Source organism: Drosophila serrata, unplaced genomic scaffold (genome assembly GCF_035046125.1).
Source record: "Drosophila serrata isolate PLE 108 unplaced genomic scaffold, ASM3504612v1 contig_228, whole genome shotgun sequence".
NCBI lineage: Eukaryota > Metazoa > Arthropoda > Insecta > Diptera > Drosophilidae > Drosophila > Drosophila serrata.
In genome coordinates, this window is record NW_028257126.1 from 1,462,272 (window position 1) to 1,475,839 (window position 13,568).

Here is a 13,568-nt window from a genome sequence, read left to right on the forward strand (position 1 = left end):
GATCCAAGATCCGAGATCCAAAGAGTAGCAGAGTCATCAGCGCGTTTTGTGGTCGTCATCATCGCCAATGGGCCACAAACCTCCAAACCTCCTCCTTCCTCCCGAAACCCCACACAATTATTCCTGGAGCTGTTGTTCTGCCACATAATCTCATCTCTATTCCTTTGCCCCCGGAGACTTGACCGTGAAATATTATATTTCATGGGCATGCATATTTTATATTTTAATTAGGACTTCTACCGTCTAAGCATAAAAACACTTTTATTACAATGTAAACCTGCGAACCTGCAGAGCGCGATGAGCGCCAAGATTATAAAAAGGTTGCAGAAAAGGTTACTGCAGATTAAATGAAAATTTGCACTAAAAAGGTAAAGAAGTAATGAAAGCACCGAAGAGTTGGAGAATTTTACAAAAGTATCTATAATACTATGTACAAATAACTATATTCTTTTCTTTAAGTAATAAATCCCATTGCCTGATCAGAATGTTAAATAAAGAAATATTTTTTAGAAAAACGTATGTATATGTCTGTTCAACTTAAACACTAATTTAACACATTTTAAACCCCCTTTTTGGGTGGCTAATGAACTCATTTGACCAATTCCGCTTTTAGTTTTTCTCTTCTCTGGCTTCCTGTACATGTTTTTGGGCTCGATTCCAGAGATTAGAATGGCCTCTTCCGCTCCTTGTTTCACCCAACTAACACAAGGGAAAGGGCTGACCATAAACTACTACAAATTCTGAGAAAAGGTCCATGTTTTGTTTTCAGTCTCGTTTGCTTTGGAAATTGGTTTTTTTGTCGGTGATCCAACAAAAACCAAACGCTCCAGGCTCTTCGGACTGAGAAATGCGAGACAAAAAGCTACTGCTAAACATTGAAAATAAAAAAGAAACAAACAAAACTGAAAAGAATCAACTTCTTTTTAATACTGAAACTGAAACGAGTTGTGTGAAAGAATCAGAAAATGATTCTCTGTGATGAGCGCGTATTCAAACGCCAAAAATGTTCCCAAAATGATGATTGTTCGCCTCTCCAACCTGTCCCATGTCCATCAAAGTTTTCTTCACATTTGACTTGAAGTTGACTTTCGAAACACGTGTGTCTTCCGAAGACACAACAAATTATTATTATGCATATCATAATATTCATCGCATCGTAATCTAAAAGTAAACCTGTGAATATGTCATTTCTTTTATGAATAATTTGTGGACAATTTAAATGCTCCGATCGTAAATCCATAGAAAGTCCATGTCGAAGGGATTGGATTGGGGTTAAGTCAAGGGGGAGCCCACGAAATTATCGACCTGCTGAGCGTTTTACGATTTGACAAAGACAAGTATCTGGGGAATGGATATAAAAGAGATGTTTCCCTGAACAGAGGCGATAAACCGAAGGGAAAATGAAATGTGTATCCAAAAAGGTTCTTATATTATGTAAGTATTCGAAATATGATATTTAACTTCATATGCATAAATTAAACTCATTTAAATTGAAAATGGATTGGAAATTTAGCGCTTAGTCAAAGCTCACTTATTACCCGAAATTCCTTCCTGTAAAGTGGGAGTTTTTTCTCATGTTAAATTCCAATGCCCAAAGGAAAATAAAAACAAAAAAAAAACATAGAAGCCATTATAAATTAAGTTGTCCCAAAATGTCGTCTTTAGCGCCAAATGAAAAATACAAAAACAGAATAAAAATGCGCATTTCCCAATTTTCAGCTTCGTTTTCACTGCGTTTCCACACGAAAAAAAGCCAAAGAGACGGGAAGAATTCCTGTCTGGCTAAGACAGGGAGCTCTCTACAAATATCTTGGATAATGCATGAGCCTATATATATGTATATATATACATATAGAATATATATATACGCCTATATATATTTATATAGAACCTATTTTCATCTAATTTCTTTCATTTCTATCCACATGCCTTGCTCTATTTTTGTGGGGCGCATTTTTAGCGCTGTTTTCGTCGCCGTCTTCCTCTTTCTATAACTCAATTTTCATTGCATTTTCATACTCCTTTCTCTCTCTATCTCTCACCTCTCATCTCTTGTGTCTTTCGTCTTTTATCTATTTGGCTTCTTTTCGGTTTTCGGTTTTGGTTTTTATGCTTTTTTATTTTGGCCTGCTCCATTTTTGTGTACTTTGTTTTCGTTTGCGCTTGTCTGGCAAACATTAAAAAATCGAAATAAAAGCTTTTTCCCCATTTTACTGTTTTGGGGCAGTGTATACGTATAGTTTGGCATTCTTTTCTTTCCATTTCACTAATTTAAATGGTACGCTCTATAAAATATTCCTTTCATTCGTCATAAATTGTCGAGAATGCAGAGATCCCGTGCACTTTGAACTGGCGCTAGGCCATTAAAAGAAAGAAAAACTTTATATATTGGGCTTACAACTGGAGCGCATAAAAGTCTGACACCTGATTTATAGCCAATGTGGGTTATCTCTGATTTTCATTTAGTTTTTATCAAGAGCAGATTTTGAATTTTGAGCAAAAGAAATTCATATCGATACATTCACCCACAAATCAGCTACTGTTAAAGCTCATAATCAGTTAATAAATCCCGCTAATAATTGAAAGGCTTACGTTATAATCATTGACGCTCCTCTCCGCTTTCTTTATCCATAAATTATCCGAAAGCAATGACCAATTAATAATGGATAATTCAACGCAACAGAGTTTAAGGGTGTGGTAAAAAAATACGTGAAATTCCAGCAAGTCAGTTAAGTCAGTAACATTTATTTTTTTTTAACAAAATTTCAATCGTCTTAAAATGCACTTTTTTAGACTAATATTGACTTACCATAAAAAGCAATTCAGCCTTGCCGCCTCGATTTTTTATGGCCACATTCAAGCCTGCAAGATAAGATAATCAAGGAATTTATGAGATAAAAGAGTACAAACTCATAAAGGGATATACAAATAATATATATGATCATGAAATTGTTTGGATATCCTTTAAGAGAAGTAAAAAACTATTAGATTGTAGTATGTATTGTATACAAACTAAAGTAATTTCCATCGAAATTTAGGACTTTAAATAGACGACTTTGTTGAGCAAACTATTAAACTGATAGTAACCAAATTAATTCCCCAGCAATAAATAATATTTACTCTTTGTATATCTGTAAATATTTTCTTGTAAATTAATTACAGACTGCATAATTTGTTGGGCCAAAAATGCGTTGCACCCTCGGTGCAGATATGCAGGCGATATTTAAATTTTTACACAGCCAAGAACTGAAAATTCCTTAGGATCAGCCGGGCAGGGCGAAGCAGCATAAAAATAGTCACTAAATTCGCTATTTCTGTGGCTGGTTTTTTGTTCATTTGACAGCTCGGCAAACGACAAACAGATTACAGAAAATTATGCAGGCAGCAGGGTCGAATAGAGTCGGCGAGATAAGTATCTACAGGCGAATCAATAATGATTGAAAGCCTTGCCGTTGAATGGGTTCGTTCTCAAACAATTAAAATTGATGAGGACCCCTCAGCAAGACGGGGGAGAATAGAAGAGGAACTATTCATCAAATTGCCACGGGCTAAAGCCAAAAAATTCTCGACAAATCTGCAAAGAATTATTTGTTTCTTCGCGGTTTCGGTTTCTGTCGCTTTATTGGGGCCGTTCTCCCATCCCCATCCCCAAACCCACACCGATCCACCTCGGTCCAACTCTTCCCAGGCCATTTCAATTAAGATGAACAAAACTTGGTCGTCGTCATTTCGGTGTGCTAAAATAAACATTTTTATTGCCCGCATGGCGCCAAAGCGAAGATGTATCTTGTATCTTGTATCTGGAAGCGCAGTGCCAATGTGAAAAGCAGAATTAAACGAATTCGCGGACCAAAGATTCGTGTGTCCGTGCAATTCATTTCAATTGCCGGTTGCTAATAAATATGCAATTAAAACGCACCGAAACATTTCTAACTCACGCAAAGTGATTGAGGAAATTTCAGACCGCACAGCAATCAACTCACAGATCCATCTGAAATATAGATATTATATTCATTTGAAGATCAAAAGCTGGGTGAGTGATGATGTCAGCTCAAAGGGCTGGGATCATTTACCTAATTGATCATAAAAAGCCAACGAGCCATGTCGAAATAAATGCAATTAAAGAGAAAGATGACAAAACACTCTATTTAAATAATGCACATCATAGAATTAAAGTAAGTCTAAGTAGAACTTGTAATATTAACAATAATAACTATTTTCAATAACCCTCTTAATATTTAATATTTTAGGATTATGCAACAATCCGCTTGACAGAACACTTTCCCCCTCTTTGAAGCATTTTCACAAACTTAATTGACAGAATGAAAAACCAACTTTCTATAACCAAATAACCCAGTTAAGACCGAATTCAATGGCACGTACCTGGAGAAGGAGGAGTAGGATGGGGATGGGGGAACCTGGGCAATATGGTCAGGCGTCTAAAGAGAGACTTTCTTCGTTCATCAAAAATCCATAAAGTCAAAGCGACATTTTCACCAGAAGAATGGCCCGTAGAATGAACCGACTGTGTACGTCGATGTCTGTCTGTCTTTATTCATTATTCCCCCCACCAAACCCCCCTGAATGTCTGTATGAAAAGTTAATCAAAGAACCGAATGCCCAGGTAGGCATACAAATTAGAAAACGCTTTACAAAAATGCAAACAATTACAAGAGCCGGGGCAAAACTTCGTGACAAAATTACTAATTGTGTCTAAATAAGACGAAAGCAAATAGCAACAGACAAGCCCACTGATGACTAGTTGAAAGTTGTTCCTGCCATTGCTTTGTTATTAGTTTTGTATTTTTGTTTGTTGCTAAGAAGAATAACAAAAATAAAACTACACAAATAGCAAGCAGAACAGCCGAGCCATTAAGTCAAAACAAATGTATGACATTGCAAGCTCATCGAGACGAAAGCTGCTTGGAACAAAGAAGCACAGAATGTCAAGTGCATTTGGCTTTTGCTATTGCTTTTGCTTTTGCTTTTGCTTTTGCTTTTGCTTTTGCTTTTGCCTTTTGGCTTGATGGACAAATGTTTTCTCTTGTCTGGCTTAGCTTTCCATACTATAATTTACAGCTTTACAATTGCATTTTACCACTACAATATAGATGGCTTTCAGAGTCGTATTTGTCGATAACATGGTTCTTGGCCTTTCTTTATTTACGAGCTCACGAAGCTAATGACGAAAACATGCCAGTATATGCCAGCATTTTATGGTGAACAAACTAACTACGAACCAACTACTACTAACTAACTACTAACTTCTAACTTCTAATTTTATGACCCACTTATCTAGCAAAATAAAAATAAGGATGCACCTGTTAACTGCTGAAAAATAGAAAGAGCAAACTTTCAAACTGTTTTTTAGATTAAAAACTAATGGTTTCGGGTTTTATTTGCACGCAGTCATTCGGTTTCATAAATATTTATTCTTTATTTTGAAGGAAATTGCAAATCTTTTAATCACAATACTCTGTAATGCAACTAATTTCCAAGTTAAACAGAATGAAATACATTTACTGTGACTTTCAATTCTCATTTAAAACCAACACAAATTTCAGCTTGATTACATTCAGTGAAAACTGTGGGCCACCTAAATATATTCCCCATTTACTGGAACCCCCAGAAACTTGATTTCTAATCTAGCACTTCAGATAAAGTATTTTTGCCATGATTGCAAACCAAGAAATGACAAAGCAATGCATTGTGTTGGTATCGTCGACAAAAGGCCGTCATTATAGTGTGCCCTAAGCCGGTTAAGACCCCACAACCAGTTAACATCCAGAGGTGGTGCACTAACTAATCACACCGGACAGAGTGATTGAGTGAGTAAACTATGTCAGGTTCCACAAAGACTACGGACTGATAAGCTGCAAAGGTCTCCCCAACTCTTTAGTTGGGCGAGTCTATAAATAACTCGTGATTGTTGATTTTATGGATGGGCGCAAGCGGAAATTGACCATTTGGTTAACTTGGCTCAAAGACCTTTGACAGTGTTGGTCAATGCAAAGCAGCTGCCAACTGGGGAGTGGTTATCCCCCTCCTCAATGATGACGATGACGATGATGATGATCAATGGCTGGTCATTCAATTTTGTAAGCAAAGCGTAAACTGATTGTGATCGAAGGCTGCAAGCTTCGGTGTAAGGCCTCGCCAGATTGCAGACTGCTGCAGTCACTGAACTTGCAACAAACGCCAGCAGGATGAAGAGCGGCACGATGGCCAGGGGGCAGACCAGGGGGATGGGGAGGGGGAGTGGTGAACACAGGCAAGGGAGACGTCAAAAGGCCAACAAACGCGCACACATACCAAGACCCCGCACACATGGCCAACATTGTCTGGGGGCCAACTAATAACAAACAACCGGCTTTTGCAGCCAGGCGCGAACAGAGAAAGAAAAGAGAGTGCAACATGGTCTATTTTACTATTTCCAAACTAATATTATTATTCCACAAATTTATATGCTATATTCTTCAGAGTTTTCTATACTCTGCTAGAAATATTTTAAATTACAAATTACTTTAATAAAAGTGTCTTAGCTTACTATCTCTTATCAATTTACTAAAACTTGCTGGTTTAGCTATTATTTTTCAAGTGCTTGTTGGACTTGTGGAATTCCGACTGTATCGGTAAAGAAAGAGTTAAGAGGGGGCAAGGTGTGAGTGAAAGAAAAGTTTGTTTACTTTGGAGGCAGCGATTTTCGTCTGCCACAAAACTCGTTGCTGGGCATGCGCATAAGTCACTCCCAGTTGATGGTTGCTGCGGCCTTAGCTGTTGCTGCTGCTGCTGCTGCTCATGTTGCTGCTGCTGCTGCTGCTCATGTTGATGTTGCTGCTGCAAATTGCGCGAATTCCTTGGGAGCCAAGACGGAGCACATCTGTCGTCACATTGGGGCAATCGTCGCTTCGCAACACTGCTCCCCCTGCGAGGTGAAGGCCACTCCGAAAACCCGATCCAAGCTCCACTCTCTGGAGCTGCTCGAAGCCAAGTCACCAAATAATTGTTAGGCCCGCATCCCGGCGAGCGGATTTCAGCCAGCCAGAGCCAGCCAAGACTCCTGGCCATAACGAATTCGCAGTAATGTGCATTTTATTAGATACCACACACCACCCCCTTCTTCTGGCCAAACTCCACTTAACTCTGAGTGCATTTTCCGCTTGAACACGATTTCATTTAAATTTTCCTCAAGCATTTTTCCCTTGCCCTTTGGGGGCCTCGCTTCTCCCCCAGAAGGAAGGAAATGTTTTTGCATGGCTCGAGGTGTTGGATCTTGGCAAATGGCTTAAGGTTGTCAGCCAGGCGGTAAAAATACGTGCGTTTTCCAGTTTTCCAGTTTTGGTAAGAGACCTGGGCTTAAGTAGTGGCGAAGGAAATCACTTTATGGCTTCTCCAAATGATTATGACTCCCTTAGTAAAAGTGCAGTAGGATTACAAAATGTGTTTAGTAATAACTACGGCAATATTAATTAAATTAAATGTTAAATAAAATATTTAAGTGATTTTATAATGGTTTTCGTAACTCCATGAACTACTACTTACATAATATGGGATGAATTTAATCATGTATTTAATGATTATTTCTTTTTCAAATCTTCTTATAAGAACAGAAAATTCGGTTGCAGATTTTTTTGTATTCATTTAATTACTTATTGTCAATCCAGAGAAAGTACACAAGTATTTCTGGGGGGAACCCTTAAGTTTCAAATTGAATTGTTGCATTGTATATTCGTATTTCCTTAGAGCTCTTTCAATTAGCTGTAGATCTTTGGTAGGTAAGTCTCTGGGGAGCTAAACAACACACAAAATAATGGAGAGAAAAACTTGCCATCTGATCAGATGAATTTTAGTTTGTTAGTCGCAACTGCAACATCCACATCCACAAGACAGACAGACAATTCCACTGCCATTTATTTTATTTATTCGAGTTGCCTGGCTTTTCGTGTGGCAGCCAAAGCCAAAAGCAACCGCAGCGGTGAGCAAACTGGCTCCAAAGAAATAAAAGTGAAATCTTTTCCCAGAGAGAGAAATTGTTGCATTTAAGCAAAATAAAGTCTCTATTAAGTAGGAAAGTGTTTATTTGCACTGAGTACAAACAATTGCACTCTGTATACACGAGTATATATACAATATCAATTCGGTAATGGGTAATCGGTAATCGGAACCCCACAGATCGGTCACTGTTCGTGGAAATTGTGAAGTAACCTGAACCCATTTATCAAAAATTATAAAAAACAAGAATAAAACAAAAAGCGTACGACAGGCCTGAAAAATATGCGTTAATTAACATGGCAGCTGGATAGCGGATAAAGGCCTGAAATACCGAATGCGAAGGTCTCTCGTGGGGATCTGGTTTTAAGGTTCCCCCTAAATCGACTTTGACATGTGACCCCCAGCCCCACGCCCCAACTGACCTTCGCAGCACCAAAGAAAAAAAGAAATACAAAAGTAAAAACCAGTGGACATAATGGCCAGCAATAACTTAAGCCCCAATTCAATGCTTTAATTACACTGCAAGAGGGTCAGACCAATTGATCGATTTCATTTTTTGTCACTTTTATTATTGCACTCATTGGCTAATCGCTTCAAGCGGTTCCCCTTCCTGGAAATTTGACATAATCGAAAAATGTCGGTCAACCACTGGCCCATAAATTGAATAAGAACCAAAAAATATTTTCGCCAAATTCTTTCACAGAGATAGCGCCTCAAATTCAATTATAGAGAATGAGATAGGAAAATATATATATTATACAGTATACTTATATTGCTTATCAAGCGAACGAAGCAAAGAACTCATTCTTTATTTAAAGTATCTGTATTAACTACGAAAATGTAAATAAAATTAGGTTAAAAACAGCAATAAACAAAGTGTGCAAAAATCATAGATGCATATTCCAGATTTTAATGAACAGCATTTCCTAATCGTTGCACCTTTGTGCTCCACTTCAAACAATATTGATTTTGTTAACAAAAACCTAAAAGCGAAAAACAAATAAGAAACTTAATTGCTACAGAAATGTAAACAGAGAAATGTTTTCATTTCACCCGAGAGGAGAGGAGCTTGGGGCGTTGTGCCGCTAAATAAATAAGACAACTTGACGTTCTTTTGATAATTGCTGATAAACGTTGACGCTGCATTATAGGTACTATGTGGACCCAGTCTATATGTCTACCAGGTCTCCTCTGTTGACTCTAATCAAGCGCCCTCTCGTATTCCGTAAGCACACATATAATAAATCCGATTGAGGCGCAGTTCGAGGTGCAATCAGAGCTCTATATTTGCATAAATGGGTGACTGGACAGCAGAGTAAAAAATTAAATACATGCAGCTGATAAGGCGCCTGAAGGTTGCGAGGTGTTAATAATTGCAGTATTTAAATGAGATTGCAGAAACAAAGGTGGGTGGAATAAAGGCAAAGAACAAAGATAACCCAGACAGGGCCTGCCAAAGGGTAGTCTAAATATTTACCTAGCATTCAAAGCGGAAAATGTATCTACCTTTGGGGAAGCTGTGCACATTTTGATATCTTCTCACATCCCATCCCGTTCCCGTTTATCCACTCACTTCAACCTGGTTTTATGCCTGGCATAATACATTAAAAATTCACGAGTTTTCCGTCATTTATTTCTCGACGGAACCGACTTATGTACATATATACCAGAGCCCAACTTGACGCGTTAAGGCCACAAGAAGAACTGAGCCATTTTTCCAGGACGGAAGCATTCGGGCCAACTGATAGGCCCCCCAAGCCGACAGAAGCTCTTCCTGATGTTGGGCAAACAAACAGGAACATGGAAAGCCATTGCCATGCATACTTGGGACATTTGGCAAGTACCTAAAACTTGGCAATATCTGTAGGTATTTATATGGGGGTATATGTGTATATGAAGTATATAGGTCACAAGCTGACGTCCCTGCTGCAGGGATTGGGGAACGGGTACATAACTTCGTTGCACTCGTTTTTCTACTTCGGGAGCGACGCCCCGAACGGGGAACAGCTGTTGGTTTCCCATCCCCTAACTGCTCTGTTAACAGGCTAACAGGGGTGGGGTTGGGATAGGTTTATGGGGTGGTTGTTAGGGGTGGCCAAAGTTACATCAATGTGAAAATATTCTATTTACTCCCATAGGAATGTGAATCCTCTGTTAGATAAATATTACTTAAATTAGTAGCTCTGTTTCTCAATACGGCTTAAAGATGATGGAGTTATATTTTCAAACATATATCACAAACGAATTTTCTACACTTCAAGAACCATAAAAGGAACCTGGCTAAATAAAAGTTTATAAATCGTAATAGATCAATATCAATGTGATCTACCTTGAACAGATTGAAGTAATTTATCAATTTAATGAGTTTAATCACAGTACTTTAATATTGTCTTAATTTCTACATTTACATAAGCAGTATGTCCTTTCTCCTGTGCATTTCTTAGCTCTGTTATCCTGCCACTGTTGGGCGTAAACAGAGCAGTATGTACATGAATTTGTATACAGAACCGAAGCAACTCTCAACATTTGTGCGTTATACACACAACAAATGCCTGTGGCAATTAATTCTGCCAGTGCTCTTGGAGCTAGGTCAACAGTTTGTATTTTATATACATGTCACTTATATACAAAATGTTCACAGACAAATACATACATATGTTAGGAATGTATCCTTTGAGTGGGTGGCTGGCGAAATTAAAGCTGACAATTGTCTGAGGGGAGTTGCATCACAGCTGCGATAAGCCAAATGCTTATGTATTCGACATTTTCAATTAGGGGCATACACATCCTTGGGGACATTAATGAGTAATTAAATAAACAAGTTCAGTTTTGGGTTATTTCCTCTGGCAAGCGGGAATCTTTTCAAGATCATAACTATTAATTCAAACAGACGCTAATAACATGATCGCCGCTCTGATTACGAACCAACAAGTCCAACTCATTAAAAATCGAACAAATCTCTTCTCTCAAGGCGAGGCATTAAATCAAGCTTCGAAACTAATCGCGCTTTAATGATAAGCAGCCGGCTGAACCCGAGAGACCGAAGTTAACAATCAGGTTGCATTTTAATTATACAGTATACTCACGAATTCGAACCAATAAATAGTCATTGGGCGCCGTCAATTTACTAGATCTTGATAGGAGCTCTAGCTCAAAATTCCAAAGGGACCAAAAAGAAGAGAAACAATTCTAGGCAACATCCCTTTTTTAGGCCAAGAAAACAGCATGGGACACAGGGGAAAAAAGGAAATACTTCATTCATATTTTCATTATAGATTTAAAATATTCCCTTGGAAGTCTTGGGTATGCTTGAAAATATATAGTTATAGTTCCTCTTTAATGCTTATGGTACAGAATAGACCATTTTGGAATACAAAATATACTCTAAAGTATACCAATTATTTTTCCACGTGTATTGCAACTGAACGGCTGAAATGAAATCACCCCCCGAGGCATTTCCGTTCGTGTTCATTGAGGAAAGCGGGAGCGGGAAAGCGGGACGGACAAAAGAAATCCCAGCGAGGGCGAACTAATCCACAGGCAAGTGCATTTTCCATCTACCATTTTCCAGACCTGCGTGCGTGTGAAAACTGAAAATGGTTGGAATAACAGGTAAGTTAATAAGCGAGCTCTGCCACCGCTACACCGCACACCGAGGCATTTTCACTAAATACCCCGACATTGTTTCGGAGCCGGTGACGTCGGCAAAAGACAAGTAGTGAAAAGCATGGAACATCATTGAAATAAAACAATTCGTTTCGCAGCAACAACCCGACCGTCCAAGTGGGTTCTTTTCTGCCATACTTCACACACACACACACACACAGCCGCTTCCCGGGAGTGGACAATAAACATTTTGTACAATAATTGCACAAGTGTCACTTGTGCGCTTGGTGGTGGAACAGGTAAGAGACAAGCCCAAACTGGGCCCAGAAAACGATGGTGGTGGCAACTCGGTGTTGGCAGCGGCAAGTGCTTGTGGTCGGTTATGAAAGACTGGAGAGTAAACCAGAAATTGTTATGAAATCTCATACAAGGTGCCCCCAAAGAAGAGAAGATCCCACAACTGAGTTGAAATTCATTAATTTAATTCCCAAAATCAATTATTAGCATCGAAAAACCTTAGAGGTTAATCATAACTCAATTTGACCCAAGCAACTTATGATTTTTATGGAAAAGCCAGTCAAATTCACGGAATTCCAAGTACTCTGGCTACCAGCTGGCATAATAGGCGCTAAACTTACAAAATTTTATGAAAATTAAGCCTTTCCTTCTATGTAATTCTCATTACCTCAACGGCCAGAAGAAATGGTTCAGGCGAAGAAAAAAAACCGGGCAAAGGCACTGCAAACACTTTCAATTGAAATGTACAGAAAAAAACAGCAGCTAAAAAACAAGAAACAGACAAAAACAACTCCACGACAAATGGCCATAAAAAAATGAAAATTGCAACTTTGGAAATTATGCGGCAAACGAGTTTTGAGCAGCAGCGGCGCCAATTTTCCACGGGGAGTTTTCCGTGGAGCGGAATGGTGGGTGGAGGGGTGCGAGGGAAAATGCAAAAAGCTGCCGGGGCACCCTTTTTCCTCGGGTTTTCCAGCTGCCGCTGGCTGCGGCTACTATTATTTGTATCATTAAGAAGCGCTTCCGTCTTGCAGGCGAACTGAACTCACATAAATTGACGCACGAGGCGCGCAAAAACAATAACAATAATATGGGAAAAGCATAAACAAAACAGCGGCAGCAGCGGAAAGAAACGGCACGGCGAAAAACAGACGGCAAGGAAAATAACCAACGTCAATAGAGGAGGAAAATACACGGGGAAAAATAATACTTTCATTTAATATATAATAATATTTAAATACTTTTTCGAAGCAAAAATAGTTGTTAAAATAAAGAATATCGTTGATGTTAAAGAAAATAATTACGATTTCGAATATGATATAGGAAAATTACAATAAACACTTTCTCTCTGTGCAGGGGGGGAGGGCTGACTGTTAGGGGGAGGGGAAGGAATTGATTTTCATGTGGGGGGTTTGGGAAAAATTTATCCGCTTGGGGAAATGCTTTTGGATAATTGTGTAATGTCCCCGAACGTCGCGGCTCCCACGCAAGGCCCCCACTCTCCCTACTGCCAATTGCAGCAAAAAGTTACCAACCACTTGAGAGACTGTCACCCGGAGCGATTTATTACGGCTGTAGTGGGTGGCACTAGAAGCAGAGAGCGGGAAAAGCTTGTGGCCGCCGGGAAACCTTCGAATGCCGCACACCACACTCGAAAAAAAAATGAAATTAACAAACTAACATGGAAAAGGGTTAAATAACTACATATTAAGTTTTTAAAAATTATTTTAATTTAAAAACTTAAATTGCACTTAAACCTTCAAAAAACTATTCTTTAGCTGGAAATAAAAATAAATATTAAGTTGAAAAACAAAGAAAAAGTTCTGATATTTATATATCAAGGTCTTTCCGAATATTAGGATTGTGTAAAATTGATAATAATGTTTCAGTACTATCATCATATGTTTTTAAGCTTTAAAGCTAAGTTCAAGTTAGGAAAGTTTTACCAGAGG

General features: G+C 38.6%; 1 long non-coding RNA gene across 3 annotated transcripts in view; it reads right to left on the minus strand.

Annotated features, from left to right (window-relative positions):
- LOC110188096 (uncharacterized) overlaps positions 1-13,568 on the minus strand; it is a 44,324-nt gene that overhangs the window by 28,441 nt on the left and 2,315 nt on the right. For all 3 annotated transcript variants that reach the window (XR_002319908.2, XR_015271020.1, XR_015271021.1), the window contains exon 3: positions 2,810-2,862. This is a non-coding gene — a long non-coding RNA (uncharacterized LOC110188096). The remainder of the gene's footprint in view (positions 1-2,809; positions 2,863-13,568) is intronic.